Source organism: Mobula hypostoma, chromosome 25 (assembly GCF_963921235.1).
Source record: "Mobula hypostoma chromosome 25, sMobHyp1.1, whole genome shotgun sequence".
Classification (NCBI taxonomy): domain Eukaryota; kingdom Metazoa; phylum Chordata; class Chondrichthyes; order Myliobatiformes; family Myliobatidae; genus Mobula; species Mobula hypostoma.
Window position 1 is genome coordinate 19,294,279 of NC_086121.1, and position 22,938 is coordinate 19,317,216.

General features: G+C 44.7%; 1 long non-coding RNA gene across 1 annotated transcript in view; it reads left to right on the forward strand.

Moving 5' to 3' along the window:
• The first annotated feature begins 16 nt into the window (after positions 1 to 16).
• The window catches only part of LOC134337881 (uncharacterized), a 116,826-nt gene continuing 93,904 nt past the window's right edge, over positions 17 to 22,938 (forward strand). The window contains exon 1 of the long non-coding RNA XR_010016102.1: positions 17 to 60. This is a non-coding gene — a long non-coding RNA (uncharacterized LOC134337881). The remainder of the gene's footprint in view (positions 61 to 22,938) is intronic.

Below are 22,938 nucleotides of genomic sequence, written 5' to 3' on the forward strand. Positions count from 1 at the left end.
GTTACCAATCACAGGATGCAGAGGGAACGGCCGCGTTCAAAGCTCCCCGAATTGAAACAGGTAAAAAAAACAGACCAGGGCGAGAAAGCACAGTGCGGTGGGCGAGGTTAACGTGGGAAGACGCGGTACAGGAAAGGGGAAAAAGAAAGGAATTTAAGGAGCATATCACCGCTTCCTATTTAAAACTCTTCTTTGTACCACACACTCCACCTCTGTCATCTTCCCCCTCAGCATCTGCCTCCCCACCGTCGAAAGTATTCAATTCAGACACTCCCTTAAAAAGGCAACATTTGCCATCAAAGATCCCCGTTACCCGGACCATGCCGTCTTCTTACAGCTATCATAGGGCGGGAGATACAGAAGTTTAAAGTATTATACTACACCTATCGCCTTTAAACCATTCAGTTCTTGAATCATCGGGCGCAATCCTAATCACTACCACCGTAACAACTCTATGACCACTTTGCATTAGGATAGAACTCTTTTGGTTCTAATTGTGTTCTTTCTTGGCATAAATTTGTATAATATATGTCTTTGTAAATGTTGTATCTTTAATGCTATGTGCAGTTGAGTCTGTGCATACACATACTTGTGTATATGACCATAAGACATAGGAGCAGAATTAGGCCATGGCAATAAGCTCAACTTCCTAATTTCCCTTTGCTTTTTGCGCCATTTTCCCATTACCACTTTGTTTCCCACACCTTTCACCTCTAACAGCCCCTTCCGGCCTTTTAACCTTAGCTTTATCAACATCTTCCTCATCATTCACTAACCCCATCATCTCCATCTTGGTCAACATGAATGAGTTGGGTCAAAGAACAGTTTCCATGGTGTATAACTGAATGACCCAACACTGAAATTCTTTCCCTTCCCTTCTGTCAAATCTTCACACCCTTTGAATTCACTATATTATTTTCAAGATGAAAACATATATAGAGAGACTGTGTGGTTCTTTTTCTTTGTCTCTGTATGCGAACCTGGAGCAGGCATTGGTCAAACCGCATCTGGCGTGTTGTGAGCAGTCTTGGGCCCCATATCTAACACATTGGAGACAGTCCAGAGAGATGCCTCTGGACCAGAACTTGTTGGGAGTTTAGGGGAGATCTCATTAAAACACACTGAATATAGGAAGGATGTTTCCAAAAGTGGGAGAGTCTAGGATTAGAGGGCAAAGTCGAAAGTAAATTTATTATCAAAGTACATATGTATATGTCACCAGATGCAACCCTGAGATTTATTTTCTTGTAGGCATACTCCATAAATCAACAGAATAATGATCATAACAGAATCCACAAAATACCACCCAGCTGGGACATTCAACCAGAGTGCAGAGTGCAAACTGTGCAAGTACAAAATGAAGAAATAATAATGATAGATAAATAAATACACAATAAATATTGAAAACATGAGATGAAGGCTCCTTGAAAGTGAGTCGATTGGTAGTGGGAGTATTTCAATGATGGGGCAAATGAAATTGAGTGAAGTTATCCCCTTTGGTTCAAGAGCAGGATGGTTGAGGGATTGTAATTGGTCCTGAACCTGGTGGTGTGAGTCCTGAGACTCCTGTACCTTCTTCCTGATGGCAGCAGTGAGAAGAGAGCATGTCCTGGGTGGTGGGGATCCCTGATGATGGATGCTGCAGCATTTCATGTAGATACACTCAATGGTTGGGAGGGCTTTACCCATGATAGACTGGGTCATATCCACTACTTTTTATAGGATTTTCGTTCAAAGGCGTTGGTGTTTCCATACCAAACTGTGATGCAGCCAGTCAGTATACTCTCTAATACACATCTATAGAAGTGTGCTGAACTTTTAGGTGTCATGCCAAATCTCCACAAACTCCCAAGGAAGTGGAGGTACTGTTGTGCTTTCTCCATAATTGCACTTATGTGCTGGGCCCAGGGCAGGTCTTCTGAAATAATAACATATAAGAATGTAAAGTTGCTGACCCTCTGCACCTCTGATCCTCCAATAAGGACTGGCTCATGGACCTCTGGTTTCCTTCTCTTGAAGTCTGTAATCAGCTCCTTGATCTTGCTGACATTGACTAAGTGTTGCAAAGGAGTGTAGGGAAGCGGACGCAAGTGCAGGACACAGGCACGGAGAGCAGGTTAGGATTCTTACGCGGACTTGAACATTGACTTGGACTCGGAGCCAGGACTTGGACTTGACTGGAACACGAAGCCTGGACTTGGACTTGACTTGGACACCGAGCCTGGACTCGAACTTGACTTGGACACCAAGCCTGGACTCGAACTTGGACACAGAGCAACAAAGCCAAACAATGACAGACAACCTATTGCGGCTTGGAGCAGCTGCAAACGGCCAGCAATACTCGGCCAGACACAAGACGACAAAAACAAACAATGACAGACAATTTGTATCACAGCTTGGAGCAGCGGCAAACGGCCAGCAATACTCAGCCAGACACAAGGCTCTCAATTCGACCCAGGAACAGTGAATGGCAGACTCTCGACTTGACCCAGGAACTGCGGATGGCAGGCTCTCAACTTGACTCATTCTTGGCGGCCCGAAACGAGCATAGCCACACTGCTGAGGTGACGAACCAGCAGCGAGCAGACGTAAGCCGGAGTCTTTATGCTGCTGGTTTGACTGAGGATTGGGTGCCCTAATCAAGGAGCCTAGTGGAACACGGGGAAAAGGAAACTAACTGAAATGAAGAGTCAACGGACCGGACCGTGACAGTAAGAGATTGTTGTTATGATAATACTTAGCCAGATTTTCAACCTCCCTCCTCTATACTGATTCATCACAAATTTGAATCAGACTGTGACAGGGGTGTCATCAGCAAACTTGAATATGGCATTGGAGCTGTGCTTAGCCACACAGCTATAAGTGTAAAGTGAGTGGAGCAGGGGGCTAAGCTCACAGCCTTGTGGTGCACCTGTGCTGATGGAGATGGTAGAGGAGATGTTGTTGTCAATCATAGCTGACTGGGGTCTGCAAGTAATGACATCTAGGATCCAATTGCACAAGGAGGTATCGAGGCCAAGATCTTTGAGTTTACTGATTAGTTTTGAGTGGATAATGGTGTGAAGTACTGAGATGTAATTGATAAAGAGCATCCTGATGTATGTATCTTTGCTGTCCTGATGTTCCAAGGTTGAGTGAACAGTCAATAAGATGGCGTCTGCTGTGGACCTGTTGCTCCTGTAGGCAAATCTGAGCGGATCTAAATCGCCTCTCAGGCAGGAGTTGATAATGTTTCATCACCAACTTCTCAAAGTACTTCACCACTGTGGATGTAAGTGCTACTGACAATAGCAATCCACCAAAGTGAGAGGTTAAAGATCACAGTGAACATACCAGTCAGTTCATCAGCACAAGTCTTTGATACTTAGCCAGATACCCCATCTGGATCAGACGCTTTTTGTGGGTTCAACCTTCTGAAGGCTGCTCGCACATTGGCTTCAGGGACTGAAATCACAGGATCATCAGGGGATATGGGAGTTCACGATGGTTCCTCCATGATTTGATGGTCAAGGTCAGCATAGAAGGCACTGAGCTCAAATGGAAGTGCAGACCCCATGTCGCCTATGTCACTTGATTTAACTTTATAAGAAGTGATCGTATTGAAGCCCTGCCACAACTGTCGAGCATCCTTCATTGATTCAGGTTTGGACTGGAATTGCCACTTCACCCGTGAGATGGCTTTCTGGACCTCTTAGATTATACCTGGACCTCAGAATAGAAAGATGTCCCTTTAGAACAGAGATGAAGAGGAATCTCCTTAGCCAGAGGATTGTGATCTATGGAACTCACTGCCAAAAAATGGCCATGGAAGCCAAATCATTGGGTATATCTAAAGCAGAAGTTTTAGATTAGTAAGGGTATTAAAGGTTATGAGGAGAAGGTGGGAGAACGGGGTTGACAGCTAATATTGAATGACAGAGCAGACTAGATAGGCTGAATAGCATAATTCAGTTCCTATGTCTTATGGCCTTATAGGAATATTCCACTCAGCACCTTAAGTCTTTTATTCCTTCAGAACAGGAAAGATCGGATTACATTCCCGTCTCTACCTTGCAGAGCCTAGGCAGATGCTCTTGGACACTTCTTCATACTTAAACTTGGATCATGGCTTCACCAATGAACTGCAGGCTACTATCTCTCATTGTAACATAGATCTAATCACATCTTCCCTCACAGCCTCCGACATGGTGGTGCTTCCTTCTCAAGATCTACACACAAGACTGCTCTGGTAGGCCCATTGCATCTGTCTACTCTTGTCCCACTGAATTCATCTCCTCTTAGCTCAACTCTAACTTGTCCTCCCTTGTCAACTTTGATCCCACCTACATCCTGGACACTTCATATGTTTTACACCATTTTAACAACTTCCAATTCCTTGGCCCCACCACCTCATCTTCACCCTGGATGTCCAGTTCCTGTGTACCTCTATTTTCTGTTAGGAAGGACTTAAGGCCCTCCGTTCTTTTCTAGATCACATCCAACCTATTTTCCTCTACTAACACTCTCCTCCACCTTGCTGAACTTGTTCTCATCCTGAATAACTTATTTTTTTATTCCCCTCACTTTGTACCTATTAGAGATGTAGCTATGAGCACACACGTGCCCTGGATATGCCTGCCTTTTTATTGGCTACCTGGGACAGACCTTGTTCCAAACCTACTTTGGCACTATTCCTTAACTCTTCTTCCATCAATATCCATCTACCATCCTCTGCTAAATTGATGACTGTGCCGGTGCTGCCTCTTGCAAGTGCAGAAGTTGTCAATTTTATCAACTTCTATCCTGACCTGCAATTCACTTGGTACATTTCTGACACCTCTCTCCACCTTCTGGTTTTCTCTGCCTCCATCTCAGGAGTCAAACTGTCCACTGACACATAATAAACCCACCGACGGTCAGAGCTACGTAGCTTACACCTTCTCTCACCCTGTCTCTTGTAAGGACACCATTGTTCCATTCCATGATATGTGAAGTGTCCCCCATTTCTGGAAATGTGGTTTTCCATCTACAGTCATTGATGAAGCCCTAACTCACATCTCCTCCATTCCTTGAACTTCTGCTCTCACCTAAAGTTCCCTTGATCCGTACCTTTCACCCTACCAGCCCCCAAATCCAGCACACTGCTCTGTTATTTCAATAAGCTGCATCGCAATCCCACCACCAGTCTCATCTCCTTTCCCCCAACCCACCTCCTGCTTTCCCAAGGGTTCATACTCTCCATAACTCCATAGTTTGCTCATCCACACCCTTGTCCATCACTTCCAGGCACTTTTGCTTGCAACCGTAGGAGGTGGGACACTTGCCCCACACCTCCTCCTTCACCATCACCCAGGGATCCAAAAAACTGTCCGAGGTGAGGTAGAGATTCGCACTTGTTTACTGCATTTGGTGCTCTTGACGTGACCTCCTCTGCACTGGCAAGACCAAGTACAATCTGGGCAACTGCTTTGCCAGGTATCTGGGCCTTGTCCACTCCTGCCATCTTAAGCTCCCAGTTGCAAGCCATTTCAACTCCTCTCCTACACCAATTTGTCCATCCTTAGACTCTTTCACTGCCAGGGCAAGACCCAAACATAAACATATTCTGTGTAGGTCATCTACAACCCAACAGCATGTACGTTGAATTTTCCATTTCATGTAACCTCTGTTCCTTTCTCTAGCAAGCCCTCTTACTCATATCCTTATTTCCAACCACACACACCCACTGTAGTGATCAGTTTTTTCACAACACACACAAATTGCTGGAGGAACTCAGCAGGTCAGGCAGCATCTCTGGAAAAGAGCAAACAGTCAACGTTTCCGGCCAAGATCCTTCAGCAGGACTAGAAAAAAAGAAGAGAAGTCAAAGCAAGAAGGTGAGGGAGGAGGGGAAGAAGTACAAGGTGGTAGATGTTAAGCGAAACCAGGAGAAGGGAGGGATGAGGTAAAGAGCTGGGAAGTTGCTTGGTGAAAGAGATAAAGGGCTGGAGAAGGGGGAATCTGATAGGAGAGGATAGAAGACCATGGAAGAAAGGGAAGAGGGAGGAGCACCAGAAGGTGGTAATGAGCACATAAGGAAATAAAGTGAGAGCGGGGAATGGGAATGGTGAAGGTGGTGTGGGGGGTGCAATTACCAGAAGTTCGAGAAATCGATGTTCATGCCATCAGATTGGAGGCTACCCAGACGGAATATAAGATGTTGCTCCCCCAACCTGAGTGTGGCCTCATCACAGCAGTAGAGGAGGCCATGGTCTGATGTGTTGGAATGGGAATTGGAAGTGAATTGGTTTCTTTCTCCTGCCCTACCTGGTTCCATATGTCTATCATTCACACGCAATCCAATTTGTCTCCAACCTCCTCCCCTCCCCTCCCCCACCTCTCCTCTCCTCTAATCTCTGTTTCCAGCTGCCCTGCATTCCTCCCTTATCTGGTTCCACACATCATCTTGCTTTCTGCAGCCTTTTGTTGTCTTGACCAATCACCTCTCTGCCTCTGCCCCTCCTCCACCCAGCTCCGAATGCTCATTAAACCATGCCTCACCTCTTTCTACTGGCTGTCTTTCCTTTATACCTTTGATCCTGATGTAGGGTCTCAATCCAAAATGTTGACTATTCTTTTGCCTGCACAGGTGCTGCTTGACCTCCAGCAGTTTGTTTTTTGTTCCAGATCTCATCTGCAGTCTCTTGCATCTCCATATTTGGATTTATCCCTGGTAACCTTTCACTTTTTGGCAAATATACCCACCTACCAGCTCCAGTCAAATTCTTTCTATCCTACCCACAGCAGTGTCTTCAGATTCCACCTCCTATCCTACGCATGACAGTGCTAGTAGAGCTGAGTCTGAGTTATATGACCGAGAATCTCACATTCAAGCTTTTTAAGCTCAGCTTGTTCTATCACTGACAACTGTATGTGTGTCATTTCCATCTCAATCGTATAAACTTTAATGATATAACTTCTCGGTAAGGGTCTTTAATTAATCTAATTGACTAGTCTGAGTGATTTTTTCTATGCTGAGAAATCCTTGAACAGATCTGTAGATAGTAAAGCTACAGGTGTCCCCGGCTTTTTGAAAGTTCGCTTTACGCCACTTCGCTTTTACGAAAGACCTACATTAGTACATGTTTTTGCTAACCTAAAGAAATCCGAAGAGGATTTTCGCTTTTACGAATAAAGGCGCCCGCTTTAAACTTGTGTTTACTCCGAGAAAGACTACCCTGACCGTGAAGCCTTGCGCGGGCAGGCGTGTGAGCATGTGTGTACGTGCCGATTTTTTTCTACAAATTGGTTTTGGCTAAATCTTCCTGATTCTGATAAGTGCAACTGCACTGTACATACATTATTTCTACTTTATATAGGCTGTGTATTTATCATATCATTCCTGCTTTTACTATATGTTAGTGTTATTTTAGGTTTTATGTGCTATTTGGTATGATCTGGTAGGTTATTTTTTGGGTCTGGGAACGCTTAAAAATTTTTCCCATATAAATTGTAATTGATTCTTCGCTTTACGCCATTTCGGCTTACGAACGGCTCTACTTTCGGATAGCAGGGGAAACCTGTATTTCTCCCGTGTCCTTCATTAATGACAAACCATTGGGATCAACTGGTAACTTGAGGCAGAGGTTAGTACAGAGTTTGATCTCCTACCCAGCTGTTCTGGGGGGAATCAGAATTTATGAATAAGGGAGATCCCTTAATTTTCACAAAGCAGGACTGTGTGTAGAAAAGAAGCTAAAAAATGGCAAACCAGATTGCCTAAGATGAAAAGAACCACACTAACATGGTATTGAACTTCGAAACCTCAAGGGTTTTTTTCTAACTTCAGACCTTTACCAGGTAATAAAGGGTCTTTATTTGTAATTGCTCTCCCAAATTTGTAAAGACCATTTGATATGCCCAACAGTTTGCTGTCCATATTATCATGCATTGCTGAAGGTCTAGGTTTTGGACACTTACTTTTTACAGCTGACCAGAAGTTATTTGCTAAGTGAGTGATCATCCTTGCAACTCACGTGGAGCTCTGCATTCTGAAAGAAGGCTAAAGCATCATATAAATGAAGTCTGTCACTTCCTGAAATGTATGGACACCTGCAATCCTCTCAAATCTACATGCCTCTTAGTCCTGACGAAGGGTCTCAGCCTGAAACGTCGACTGCACCTCTTCCTAGAGATGCTGCTTGGCCTGCTGCGTTCACCAGCAACTTTTATGTGTGTTGCTTGAATTTCCAGCATCTGCAGAATTCCTGTTGTTCGCCTCTTAGTCTGATTACTTTTGCTCAATGAAATGTAAGTAAATCTCTTTCCCCTGACATCACTGACTATGCTTATACAATGGTGTGCAGCAAACTAAGAAACATGAGAAAAATCCATAAAACCAAGGTACATCCTGGTAGCACACAAAGTCCTGCTGAAGAGTCTCAGCTCTTTCCCACAAATTGCCTGCTGAGTTCCTCCAGCACTTGTGTGTGTGTGTGTGTGTGTGTGTGTGTTACTTGGATTTCCAGCATCTGCAGATTTTCTCTTGTTTGTATTAGGGTACATCCTGTGTGGCCAAGCAATGTCCTATCCGCCTCAGTCATTTCATTCTCAATCACAGATTATCCTGCATCAAATTAGGCGTTAGACCGGATACAACAAAAAGAGCCCCGTCTGCAAAATACTGCTCAGAAAAATTTGGGGGATGGGTGTTTAAATGAGTTGTCCTCCAGGTAAGTGATAGGTGGATCTTGGTGGGGTGGGGTTGATAGAAAGGCCAGGGAATCGGGAATGATGTAAGAAGCTGAGAGGTGATTGGTGGCAGTCACAAGGAGCTGAAGAAAATGGAATCTTTTCACTAATGTAGTGGAGGACTTAAGTAGGTTGGAGGATCACTTCGCGGAGCGCCTTCGCACTGTCCGATGTACCACCGGGATGTCCAAGAAGCCAGCAATTTTAATTCCTCTTCCCAAAACCACACTGACATGTCTGCCCATGGCCTTCTCTGCTGGTAGGCTGAGGCATCACTTGCTAGTCTCTAACCTGATGGTATGAACATCAGCTTTGCTATCTTCCAGACTCTATCCCCATGCCCCCATTTTTATAACCTTATCTCACCAGCTTCATCATCCCACCACTCTCCCTTCTCCTGCCCTTGCTATCTGTCCATCACCCATTCATCACTCCCACCAGTTCCCAACGTCACCTCCTTCCCTTTATTTCATCGTCAGCATCATGTCAAATGAGATCCCATCTTCGTCAGCCCTTTGCCACATCCACCTATCACCTCCCAGCTTCTTAAATCATTCTCATTCTTCCTCTCCCTTGCCTTCCCATCAGTCCCTTCACCCGGAATCACCTATCACCCACCAGCTCTTGTTCCACCCTTTACATTCCCCATGGATGCTGCCCGCCCGGCTGATTTTCCTGTGCTTCTTGCTTTTGCTCTGGTTTAATTTGGCACCATGCTTCAGCACAGACCCTATGGGCTGAGCCTGCTCCTGTGTCGTGCAGTCCAATGTTCTAATGTCTCCAGCTAACACCAAAGAAGGGTTTAAATCTCAGGATTAAGGCTACTTACTAATGGGAGTCTGACCCCCATTTGCAGGCCTTGAAAACACTGGAAGAAATGTCCATGTCACAGTAAGAGTAACATGCAGTTTCTCACTAATGCTCATGGCAACTGGACAAAGGAATCAGGCTAAATATTTCCAAAGTCGACACGTGTACACAAAGGATCTGATCAGCCTTAATGATCAGGTATTAGGTAAACTTCAACCGAGTACCCAAACCCAAAGGAAGAACCTGAGGTGCTGCTGAATATTGAAAGAAGTTTGAGCCTCAGTTGAGTGCTCTTTGCACACACTGCCACTATCTCTGGCAGGGCATACCGTCCCTGATGATACCCAATGGAATAAGCACAATCTGATAACCAGGTTTCAGACCAACCACTTTTCCGTAGGGAAAATACAAATACTAGTGAGTTAGCACCTTCAGGATAAAATGGAAGAAAACAGAAAAAAGTATTAAGGGAGAACACCAAAAAGGTGTTATGTCTGCCTATAATTGGCCTACAGTGTTTAGAAAGTTATTGCATGGAACACCAACAATCAAGATGTTGCCGAGCTGTGGTCTTCATTGAAGTTGCGGCTCAGATTGGTTTTTAGGGGGTTCTTTAGGTTCACAGGAATGGTTTTGGGGATAAAGATTCAAAGTATGTCTATTATCGATACAACTCTGAGACTCGTCCTCCGGCAAGCAGCCATGAAACAAAGAACCCGATCAAGGAAGCATCAAACACCCAATGCGGGAAGAAGGAACAAATTGCGCAAATGGCAAAGAGCAAGTGGACACTGCATACAGTGGAATAGCAAACATCATACCAGGAGTCCAGTGTTCAGTTTAATTCATTTCTGCATCGCGCTGTCGGCCCACTGCTGGCCGCAAAGCTGAAGCACCCTGGATTGCGTCGATCGCCCTGATCAAACTACTCAGAAAACTCAAAGAAAGAGAAACCAGTACCCAGGAACAGAGCGGGGAGTTAAGGGTCAAATTAGGTCGAAGTCTAAGTCAAATCCTCTGCTTTGCGTTCGAAATCCAGCAGTGTGAGTGTGGTCAGATGTTGAGCCAATAGAACGGCAAGGGAGTTTGGAGTCCCATCATTGGCAGGACTGGGGGTCAAGGCCTAGTTTTTGGGGTCCCATCCTCGGTAAGTCCGGCCTTCGAGGCCTGGAGTTTGGGACTTCATCCGGGTTCCTTACTGGTCATCATCTGCACATTCTGACTCAGTACTGAAGATTGAAGTTTGGTCAGAGGTCCTGATCAAAGCGCGAAGGTCGATCAGGTCCAGACGTTGAGGCCCAATGGCCAAATCTATGAATCTCTGCAATGTCTGTTGAGGAAGTCAGATCCCAGTGTCTAAGAGTCCACGAATCTTCCGGAGGGTGGAAGCTGAAGTTAGCTTGTCCTGAGGTTAGAGGATTGTGTACAGTATGTGCATGGGTGTGTACAAGGAAGGGAGGAAAGGGGCTGATTCCTCTTTCGTTGCTTGGTTGTTTGGTACATTCTGTTTTGTTCTCTTCTGTATTTTTCTGCCACGCATTGTGGACATGGTATGTTGGCGCTGCAATGTGTGGGCACACTTGCAGGCTGCCCCCAACACATCCTTGGGTGTGTTGGTTGTTAATGCAACTGACCCATTCACTATATATTTGAATGGTGCAGGAGGGAGAAGAAGATGCCGGCGCGACGCAGTGCACGCGGCCGTTCCGAATGATATCGTATGTGTTAACTAGGGGGCCATGTACAATCCTGATTTGATGGAGACGGACGTGAGAGCACGGAGGAACACCTGGAGAAACTTCTGAAATGCCTGCTTCGCTGCTGCTGCTACTGTGTGATCGAGAATCTCCGGAGGGGAAGGCCCCAAATCCTCGGCTTTGCCTATTGCCTGTTGCCGGGGCTGGGGTCGAAGCGCTCGGCAGAGATGGTGGCCGGTGCTCGGTGTTGGAGGGCTAGTCGGAGGCTGGAAGTTTTCGGACGGACTTGGAGTCGGACTGTGGTCGGATGCTTCCAGGATGCTGCATCGGCAAGTCTGCAGCGCTGGAGGTTCACCGTCTGCGTGAGATGATGGGACTTTCCAGAGACTTTGAGATTTTTTACCGTGCCCATGGTCTGTTCTTATCAAATTACGGTATTGCTTTGCACTGTTGTAGCTATATGTTATAATTATGTGATTTTTGTCAGTTTTTCAGTCGGTTTGTCATGTGTTTCATTCTGGAAAAACATTTAATGCATGCATTACTAAATGACAATAAAAAAGGACTGTGTGTCCTCATAATCTAATATTTCAATATACATGTGATTAATAAACGTGAATAAATCTGTTTAGTTTATATGCCTTCAGTTTCAATATTCAGAATTAGTAGAGGCCCAAAGCAAGGCCAAAGCTGGACCTGTGTCCATGACGTGGCTACTGGGGGTTGAGCGGTATGTGCTGGAGAACCAATTGATCTCTGGTGAGTGGGGTACTTCCCAGAGATTTTGTGTTTGTCTGGGATTTGAAGCCTGCATCACAAGGTGACAGCTGGGAACAGGGAAGGTTCAGTGCTCATTTTCACTGGGGGTGGGGGGGGTCATCAGGATATTGGGGATGGAGGCCGGAGTAAAGGACCACAGCTAAAGTACAGAACAGGAATGGAGCCAACATTGAAATGGTACCCAACAGTGGGCTGGAATTGTGTCTGGCAGCTCCTCTAAGTAATCCTGGTGAACTCAGTAGATGTGATTTAACTCAAAGGGTCATAACTGCAGACATGGACTTGTTACCCTCTTCCTAAGGTTCAGATGTGATTATGACAGATCTTGAACATAGAGCAGTACAGCACAGGGAACTGGCCCTACGTCCCACAATGCTGTGCCAAACCCATCAAATTTGTAATCACATGGCCAACTAGACTAAACTCTTTGGCCTTCAAAATGTCCTTATCCTTCCATTTTCCTCACATTCATGTGCCTATCTAAACATCCTTTAAAAGCCCTTAATGTATCTGCCTCTACCACCACCCCAGGCACCTACCACTCTCTGGTTTAAAAACTTGCCCCTTACATCTCCTTCGAAATTAACCCCTTCTCATCTTAAGTGCATGTCCTCTGGTATTAGACATTTCAACCCTGGGAGAAAGATACCCCTTGTCTGCTCTATCTATGCCCCTCATAAACTTATAAACCTCCATCAGATTCCCCCCTCAGCCCCTGTCGCTCCAGAGAAGAAATTCAAGTTTGTCCAACCTCTCATTGTAGCACATGCCCTCTAATCCAGGCAGCATGCTGGTAAAACTCTTCTGAACCCTCTCTGGAGCTTCGACATCTTTCCTACAGTGGAGTGACCAGAACTGTACGCAATAGCCCAGATGCAGCCGAACTAAAGTTTTATAAAGCTGCAATGTAACTTCCTGACTTTTGACCTCAATACCTTGACTAACAAAGGCAAGCATTGCCATATCAACACACACAAAATGCTCGAGGAGCTCTGCAAGTTAGGCAGCATCAATGGAGCTGTACAAACAGCCGATGTTTCAGGCTGAGACCCTTCTTCAAGACTGAGAAGGAAGAAGGAAGACGCGAGAATGAAAAGGTAGGAGAAGGGGAGGGAGGAGAGCTAGAAGGTGAAAGGTGAAGCCAGGTAGGTTGGCAAGATAAAGGACTGGAGAAGAAGGAATCTGACAGGAGAGGAGAGGAGACCATAAGATAAAGGGAAGGAAGTGGGAATCCAGGGAGGTGATAGGCAGGTGAGAAGACGCAAGAGGCCAGAATGGGGAGTAAAAGAAGAGAGGGGAGGAAAAGAATTTTTTTACCAGAAGGAGAAATCAATATTCTTGCCATTGGTTGGATTCTACCCAGGTTGTTCCTCCACCCTGAGGGTAGCCTCACCTTGGCTCAAGAGGAGGCCATGGACTGACATGTTGGCATGGGAATGGGAATTAGAATTAAAATTAAATCTGATCTAGTGCTCTCTCGGCATGTATGACGAAAATATTCTTCTCAAGCTTTCAGCCAGGTACGGGTATCGATTATGAATGACGTTTCGATGACAAACTCTGCCATCTTCATCAGGGATGATACCTGGCAATGACTAGTCTGATGGTATTTAGACCCCTGCACTCCGTCCGTCCTGATTGGTTAGTCCTCATCCAGTCAGGTTTCTGCTCTCCCACCTTGTTTATAATCAAATTCCAGTTCTTCATCTTTGTTAAAATTCTTTTCCTCTAGTTTTATTTCAATGGCTTCCTTTACCAGGTGGTCCCAAAAGCCATTGGCTTGGTACAGTAGCTTTTTGCTGCTGAAGTCAATCCCATGGCCATTGGGAATGCAAAGTTCTGCTACTGCCAATTTCTCTGGGAACCCAAACAGATACACGTCCTGCACTCCTTGATGTGGGTTTGCACCGTCTGGCCTGTAAGGAAGCTCAAATCACAGCTTATGTGGGTCAAAGATAATCTGGGACTCAGGTCAGCTGGTGCTTACAGGGTTCCCTGTGAATGCGGAGCAGCGTATATCAGCCAGATGGGACACACTATTAAGGAAGTGGGAAGATAGGGCGAGCGCGGATGTTTGGGAAATGGAGGAGATGCGGCTGAGGGCAGGATCAGCAGTGCGGAAGGGAAACCCCGTTCTTTGAAGAAAGAGGGCATCCCCTCCTCTGATGTCCTGGAAAGGAAGGGCACATCCTGGGAACAGGTGCAGCAGAGATGAAGGAATTGAGAAAAAAGAATAGATTTTTACAGGAGATGGGGTGGAAAGAGGTATAGGCAAGATAAACAAGAGAATCGGTAGGCTTACAAAAGATGTCGGTTGACAGTCTTTCTCCAGAGATGGAGACAGAGAGATCGAGGAAGGGGAGAGAGGTGTCAGAAATGGACCAAGTGAATTCAAGGGCAGGGTGGAAGTTAAAGGCAAAGTTGATGAAATTGTTGGCTTAGCATGAAGCAGCACCAATGCAGTCGTCGATGTAGCAGAGGAAAAGTTGAGGAGCTTTACTGGGTAAGGCTTGGAGCATGAATTGTTTTATGTAGCCAATGAAGAGGCAGGGGCCCATGACTACCCCTTAAGAAAGGAAAAATTGTTGCGGTCAGAGCCAGAGAATTAAAAGCTACTGAGGAGATCAAGAGCATGAGAAGTGTTGTGGATGCAGGTGGGAAGGGACTGAACCAAGGGGATAGAATGGAACTGAGATATGCGGACATGAGTTCAGTGGGGCAGGAGCAAGTAGAGACAATGGACAAACCCAGACAGTCAGGTTTGTGGAGCCTGGGTAGGAGTAGATGCGAGCAGGGCAGGGCAAGGGAACTATGAGTTTGTTGGCAGTGGATAGGAGTTCTCCAGAGTTGATGAGGTCAGTCATGGTGTCAGAGACAGTTTTCTGATGGTTCGGATTACTGCCCTCTTCAAGGGGTAAGTATGAGGAGGTGTCTGACAGTTGCCGCCTGGCCTCGGTAAGGTAGCGGTCAGTGCACCATACTACCACAGCACCCCCTTTGTCTACGGGTTTGATAGTAAAGTTGGGATTGGTGCGGAGAGAGTGGAGGGTAGTGTATTCAGAGAGGTAAGGTTCGAGAAAGAGAGGGGGATGCTGAAGTCGACATGGTTGATGACTCGTTAACAATTTGAGATGAAAAGATCCAGAGTAGGCAGAGAACCAGAGCGGGGTGTGCAAGAAGAGAGGAGGGTTGGAGACGGGAGAAGGGGTCATCAGTGCGGAGTGTGGAATTCTTGCCAGAGAAGTTGGTTTGGAGACACAGACAACGGAAGAAGAGCTTGGAGTCATAGTGGGCACGGAACTCTATGAAGTGCGGGCGAAGGAGAGCAAAGGTAAGGCCCTTTGTTCTGCCTCTAAGAGGGGAAGGCCAGAAGGAATGTTGAAGACATGGCCCAGATTAGAGCTGGGAAGAGAAATGGTGCCAAGAGATGATGTCAGTAATGGTGTCTTTGGTGGCAGTGATGGGAGTTCTCCAGAGCTGATGAACTCCTGAGAACTCATGCCATTTGCCTTCTTAACCATTCTATCAACCTGAGTAGCCACTTTCAGGGAGTTATGAACGTGGACGCCAAATCCCTCTGTTCATCCACACTATTAAGGGTCTTGCCTTTAACAGTGTATTCTCTCTTCACATTTGCCCTCCCAAGGTGCAGCGCTTCACATTTTTCTACTGATCTACATCTCGCTGTATTCTTTGCCAGTTTTCTGTACTGTTGGCAATACCACCAACCTTTGTATGATCTGCATACTTACTAACTCACTCATCTACATTTTCATCCAGGTCATTTATATTACAAACAGCAAAAGTCCCAGTACGGATCCCTGTGGAACACCATTAATCATAGACCTCCAGCTAGAATAAGTCCCTTCGACCGTGACTCTGTCTTTTATGGACGAGCCAGTTCTGAATCCGAATGGCCAATTCACCATGGATCCCATGCATCTTAATCTTCTGGCCAAGCCTCCCACGTGGGACCTTGTTAAACATCTTATTAAAATCCATGTAGACAACATCCACACAGCTCTACCTTCATATATCACCTTGTCAAAAAACTCAATCAAATTAGTAAAATTCTTGGGTAGTAAGAGATAGATGGATATTTGACAAAGTGCACATGAAAGGTTACCAGGAGTAAGCAGGAAAGTAGAAATAGTCATAGTCATAGTCATAGTCATGCTTTATTGATCCTGGGGGAAATTGGTTTTCGTTACAGTTGCACCATAGATAATAAATAGTCATAGAACCATAAATAGTAATATGTAAATTATGCCAGTAAATTATGAAATAAATCCAGGACCAGCCTATTGGCTCAGGATGTCTGACCCTCCAAGGGAGGAGTTGTAAAGTTTGATGGCCACAGGCAGGAATGACTTCCTATGACGCTCAGTGTTGCATCTCGGTGGAATGAGTCTCTGGCTGAATGTACTCCTGTGCCCACCCAGTACATTATGTAGTGGATGGGAGACATTGTCCAAGATGGCATGCAACTTGGACAGCATCCTCTTTTCAGACACCACCGTCAGAGAGTCCAGTTCCATCCCCACAACATCACTGACCTTACAAATGAGTTTGATGATTCTGTTGGTGTCTGCTACCCTCAGCCTGCTGCCCCAGCACACAACAGCAAACATGATCGCACTGGCCACCACAGACTCGTAGAACATCCTCAGCATTGTCCGGCAGATGTTAAAGGACCTCAGTCTCCTCAGGAAATAGAGATGGCTCTGACCCTTCTTGTAGACAGCCTCAGTGTTCTTTGACCAGTCCAGTTTATTGTCAATTCGTATCCCCAGGTATTTGTAATCTTTCACCATGTCCACACTGACCCCCTGGATGGAAACCGGGGTCACCGGTACCTTAGCTCTCCTCAGGTCTACCACCAGCTCCTTAGTCTTTTCACATTAAGCTGCAGATAATTCTGCTCACTCCATGTGACAAAGTGTCCTACTGTAGCCCTGTATTTACTATCAGATTAACCATGGTTTTATTAAATCACAGAGCAGGATTGAGGGGTTGAGTGGATTACACCTGCTACAATTTTGAATGTTCATTTGTTACTATTAAAAACAGCTTATGTATCTGAATTTCTTGACCCATTGTGTCTGGAATAAAAATGTCTACATGGATATAAGCACTAGATGGAGCTATTGCAATGTATTTTTCTCTCTCAGTAACTGAGTGACTCACCCTGGCTCCAGTATAGTAGCAGTTTACACTGCGAGTCATTACCCTCTTCACAAAACTGGAAGTGATGCATTTCATGTCGAGAACTTGAGAAATAGTCATTTCCTTTCAGTCAGTGACTAACACTGAGCTCATTCTTAGCACCTCCAGATATATTGAATACACTAAAAGTCATTGGTTATGCTGTAAAGGAGAAAAACATTCAGGGATCCAAAATACTGGGAGCCAACAAGATCAAAACCATGTGGAGCACAGAATCTCCAAAAATAAAATAATCTAATAAAAATCTGGGAGATGTGCAGATTTCAAAACACAAATTCACCTACTGATTTCATATATATATATATATATACACACACACATACTGTGCTGTATATACATACTGTATATGTATGACATATACTGTTCCTATACATAGTGCTTTTATGTACAAATGTATATAGGCAGTTTGATTATTGTTTTTCTATATAATACAATATATTGCAATATGTTTATTTTTACGTAGATTATTCATTCCTTATAGTGAATATTATAAATTGTTCTATATACAGTTAATTCTATAAAGTGTATTACGCATTACATAGGTTTGTATTGTTGATATTTTGACAACTACAGTAAAATAATAGAGTGCATTAAAGAGTCATAGGGCTCATAGAGTCACAGAGTTAATCAGTAAGGAAAAAACCCCTTCAGCTCATCTCCTCCTTGGAGACCAATTTGCCTGACTGACCAGTTGCCTGCGTTTGGCCCATATCACTCTGAGCCAGGGGTTTCCAACTCTTTTAATGCCATGGATGCCTACCAGTAGCCGAGGGGTCTGTGGACCCCAGGTTGCGAACCCCTGCTTTTTCATTCATGCACCTGAATGTCTTTTAAGTGTCTTAAACTTCCAGTGGTCAGTCTAGTAATCATTAATACCTGTCATGATGTGAGTACCTTGATCCTCACCTGAACGGTGAGGTAAACTAGTAGATGCTAATACTGAACTAGAAATAGGGGTGTTTCCATCACATCTTCTGTTTGATCCTCTGATGAAACATGGTGTTTACTCCGAGCATTTTCCTATGAGAAGTGCCCTACGGAGATTAGACTTCCATATAATGTAGTACACACAAAATGCTGCAGGAGCTCAGCATTAATGGAGAAGAGTGAACAGTCGACATTTCGGGTCGGGACCCTTCGTCAGGACTGGAAAAGGGAGATGAGAAGTCAGAGTAAGAAGGTGGGGAGAGGAGAGGAACATCCCTATTCCTTCCTTGCCAACCATGCTATGCCAGAGGATTAGGTCTTTGGCCACGGTGGCACTGAAGTCATCAAGAATGATCTGTTGTCTTCCTTTGGGATGTTTTGAAGACTGGAATAGAAGTCCTCCTTGGCCTTATCCAAAATTTCAATTTTGGGGCTTTTTGTATATATATACTGATGACCATGGCATGATAGTTCTGTGTCAAACCAAGCTGAAAGGTTCACTAGTTCCACAGAAGCTATCAGCGGGGTGCTGGGTTAGCTCATTCTTGATGGTAAATCTCATTTTGTGAAGGCAGAGTTGCTCCGCCAAGTTATTCCTCCATAATAAAGTGTTTCCACCATCTTGTTCTTTAAGCTGGCCATCTCCTGATTGTTGTTCCTCACCCAGTGCAGAAATGTTGCTATTTATGTGTCTGAGTTTCTGAACCCTACCCAGCTAATTCTGTTCCATCACCCTCTTAGTGTAGCTCTGAAAACTAATTTTCTTACAGCTCTCATTTGATCACAACAATATAATTTGCCACGAGCAATTCAGCCTATCTTCAGCAGTGTATCCTACATCCTAAATGCCTGCTGCTTTAAAGGAGTTTATCGACATGTCACCTTCATTTTATACTGTGCGCTGGGAAAGAAAACGGTTAGGGTCTCTATGGAGGCCTTCATAACTTCAAGACCTTTAGAGTGCATCAAACAATTAACGGTCTGCATGCAGTCACTATTGCAATGTAGGAAAGTGATATATTCTCATGTATTTAGGGAGCAAATGGAGATTTGGTTTGGTATCTCATCAAAAAGTTGGTGGGTATTCAGCATGATGATTACTGTGTGGGAACTGTCACTGAAAAATGTGCATGAGGACAAGATCTGATGCAGATACAATGTTCTCTACAGCTGAAAGGTTTGATGACATTCCAGTGACAAGGCCCTGGTAAGGCAGTGGGCACCAGGGAAGCAATCAGGAAAACACCAAGAAACACACACTAAAGGCTAGAGGAACCCAGCAGGCCAGGCAGGGTCTCGGCTCAAAACGTCAACTGTAGTCTTTTCCACAGAAGCCGCCTGGCCTGCTGAGCTCCTCCAGCATTTTGTGTGTGTTGCCTTGGATTTCCGGCATCTGCAGATCTTCTCTTGTTTGTGACAGGAAAACACTACACTGACTAAGCAAAACCAACATTCAAGAAGGTTCGAGATGAAAGAACATGCAGCATTCACCCGTACAATGAATCTTTCATAATGAGCCTTTCAGGTAAGTTCATGACAGGAAATGTCAATTACAGATGTGCAGGGGCAGTGTTTGTAAAGCAGTAACTGATAATCTAAGATCAAAGACATCCTGTTATCCGGTATTCACTTCTAAGTGGATACCGTGACACAACTGTCAGTCAAGAATGATCCAATAATTGGCACAGGCAAAAGTTCCAAATAAAAAGAAACACTTGGAAAGGAAAACAAGGGGAAGAATCGATGACTGAAGCTCATCCTTCCAATAATTCAACTTGAAAAATTTGTGCGAGCCCCTCACTCACCTACATTGCATTTTAGTTCCAGTTCGACATTCAATAATCATAGAACAATATCAATTACACTGCATCTGCTGTCCAACCTCCCTCTCACCCAGCCTTAACATCGAAGTCGCCAGCCTCTCGACTCAGCTCCCTTAGCTAAACACCCTGGTACAGGAGTGTCACTATTAACTGGAAGTGACCAGAATGCTGGCAGTATTTGCAGGGAATGGCTGGGGCTTTGTCATTATTTATAAGGGGTGACTCATGGTGTGTTAATCATTACAGATGATGGCTGTTAATATGCCAATATTATAGGGGATGCCTGGGGCTGTGTGAGGGGATGTGGTGGTGTCTGCAGCTGTGTCAGTATTCACAGAGCATCTGCTGAGAGCTAAGTGGTATTTTTACGATTGCGTGCGGGAGTTATTAGGGCACATGTCCTCATAATATCCTGTAGACAGGTGTGTAAGAGACAACTATGTCTTGTACCTGACATGCTATTAAAAAATAACCTTTGACCTCCGCCTGCGTGAAGCTCAATGTTTTGATACGCTTAACTAATCGACCTTTGCAACAGCTGCCTGCTGGGTAGTTTGTTAAAAGTAATTAGACAGTGAAATGAGGCAAGACATGTACCAGGTTTCCAGAAAGGCTTCACGAACCATCAAGAGATCTATGGATATAGCTTTTGTGGTCTCATGATTCACGTCATAGACTTAAGACTCCCACATGAACCTTGCTCAGCATCGATTACAAAACTGCTAGGTCTTTTCACTAAATTCTGGGATATTTCATGCCCAGAGAACCAACTCCTAATCTCTGTGGTTTTGTTTCCTTTCTTACTAGCCCAGGTTATTTTGAATCTAAATGACTACTCTTTTCACTCTAATCATTATACTTGTGTTTTTACTGTTTACAAAGCTGATTATGTAATATATTCCGATTTCTTAGTTTTAGGTGTGGTGTTTCCTAATCTGTTGCCTGCATCTTTGAGCTAAACTGCACCTATCCCTCAATGAAGTACATATTCTGGACTCACTTATAGGGCTGAGTGCAGTCAATGGAATGTAACCCTGGCACGTGTCTGCACCAGACCTCCCAGCTGTCATCAGGACATTGTGCAGTTCTTTAACCATGATAGTTCGGTCATAAATTTCAAAGTCCGCCCTGAGGGAGAATAATTATTGCTCCACTCCATGATAAGGTTTATGCTTTTGCTAGCACCTCTCCTGCTTCCAATTTTTGCCACCTTCTTCAAGGGCCTGACAAGTGCGTACAGCAGAACTGAATTAACTCTTTCGGGTCTTCAAAGCTATGGAAACAGTTGTAGGGTCCTTAATTTTTTTCTTCCCTTGGAGATACTGAATCGGTAGATTCACTTTTGCAGAGTGCCAAGTCCATAACTATCCCATACTCAGATAAGCATGTAGGAAGAACGGTTGGAGGCGAGAGGAGAGAAGAGGGGAACGTGACAAGAGGAAGCAAAGGGAGGAGCAGATAGGAGTGAAGGAAGGGGGAGGGGAGTGGGAATGGTGAGGGTGGCAGAGAATGGTATAGTGTCGAAAGGAAAGGGATGGAAGGAGGAGAGGGAAAGTGAGGCAAACTTTTGGAGGGAAAGGAATCAAAAGAGTCTTCAGGGTGGATATTGAAATAACAACTTGAGTGGAGGGGGAGATGGCAGAGACCCAAGGTACGATTAAGCATTGTTCTAAAGGAGAGGAGTTGACTAAAATTCTTAAAGTCAGCTTTAGGGATTATAGATAGATGGAAAACTAAAGGATATGAAATTATTAAGTGAGAAAAAGGAAGTGAAAAAGCGTGCACCAATAAGTGTTGTTGATACAAACACATGGAATGTAGGGAACAACTTATACAAAAGGGACAATGTGGAGGATATGAAGTGCAAGTCATCACTGACGTATATTGGCTAGATTACTAGCTCCAAGACCTTGGCCTCAGTATCTCCTTGTGCAACCGGATCCTCGATTTCCTCACTTGCGTATCCAGATCAGATTGGCAACGACTCTCCTCCGCCATCTCCGTCAGCCCAGCTGCACCACAAGGCCGCGAGCTTAGCCCCTGCTCTACTTGGTTTACACTTAAAGCACAGCTGCAATGCCATATTGAAGTTTGCTGATGACACCACTGTTGTTGGCCAAATCAAAGGTGGTGACAAATCAGTATATAGGATGGAAATTGAAAATCTGGCTGAATTACTTCATAACAAGAACCTCTTACTCAATGTCAGCAAGACCAAGGAGCTGATTATTGACTTCAGGAGAAGGAAACCAGAGGTCCATGAGACAGTCCTCATTGGAGGATCAGAGGTGGAGGGGGTTAATAACTTAAAATTCCTAGTTGTTATAATTTTGGAGGACCTGTCTTGGACCCAACATGTAAGTGCAATTATGAAGAAAGCACGGCAGCATCTCTACTTCCTTAGGAGGTTCAGCATGACATCTAAAACTTTGACAAACCTCTATAGATGTGCGGTGGAGAGGATATTGACTGGCTGCATCACAGTCTGGTATGGAAACACCAACGCCCTTGAACAGAAAATCCTATAAAAGGTAGTGGACGCGGCCCAGTCCATCACAGGTAAAACCCTCCCAACCATTGACCACATCTACATGAAATGCTGTTGCAGGAAAGCAGAATCCACCATCAGGGACCCACACCACCCAGCACATGCTCTCTCCTCACTCCTGCCATCAGGGAGAAGGTACAGGAGCCTCGGGACTCACACCACCAGGTTCAGGAACAGTTACTATCCCTTAACCATCCTGCTCTTGAACCAAAGGGGATAACTTCACTTGACCCATCATTGAAATGTTCCCACAACCCCCTTTCAAGGACCCTTCATCTCATGTTCTTCACATTTTTTGCTTATTTATTTATTTATTATTATTGTTTCTTCATTTTGCATTTGCACAGTTTGCTATCTTTTGCACTCTAGTTGGATAAATAAGTTGGGCAGGATTTAATTGATTCTGATATGGTGCACT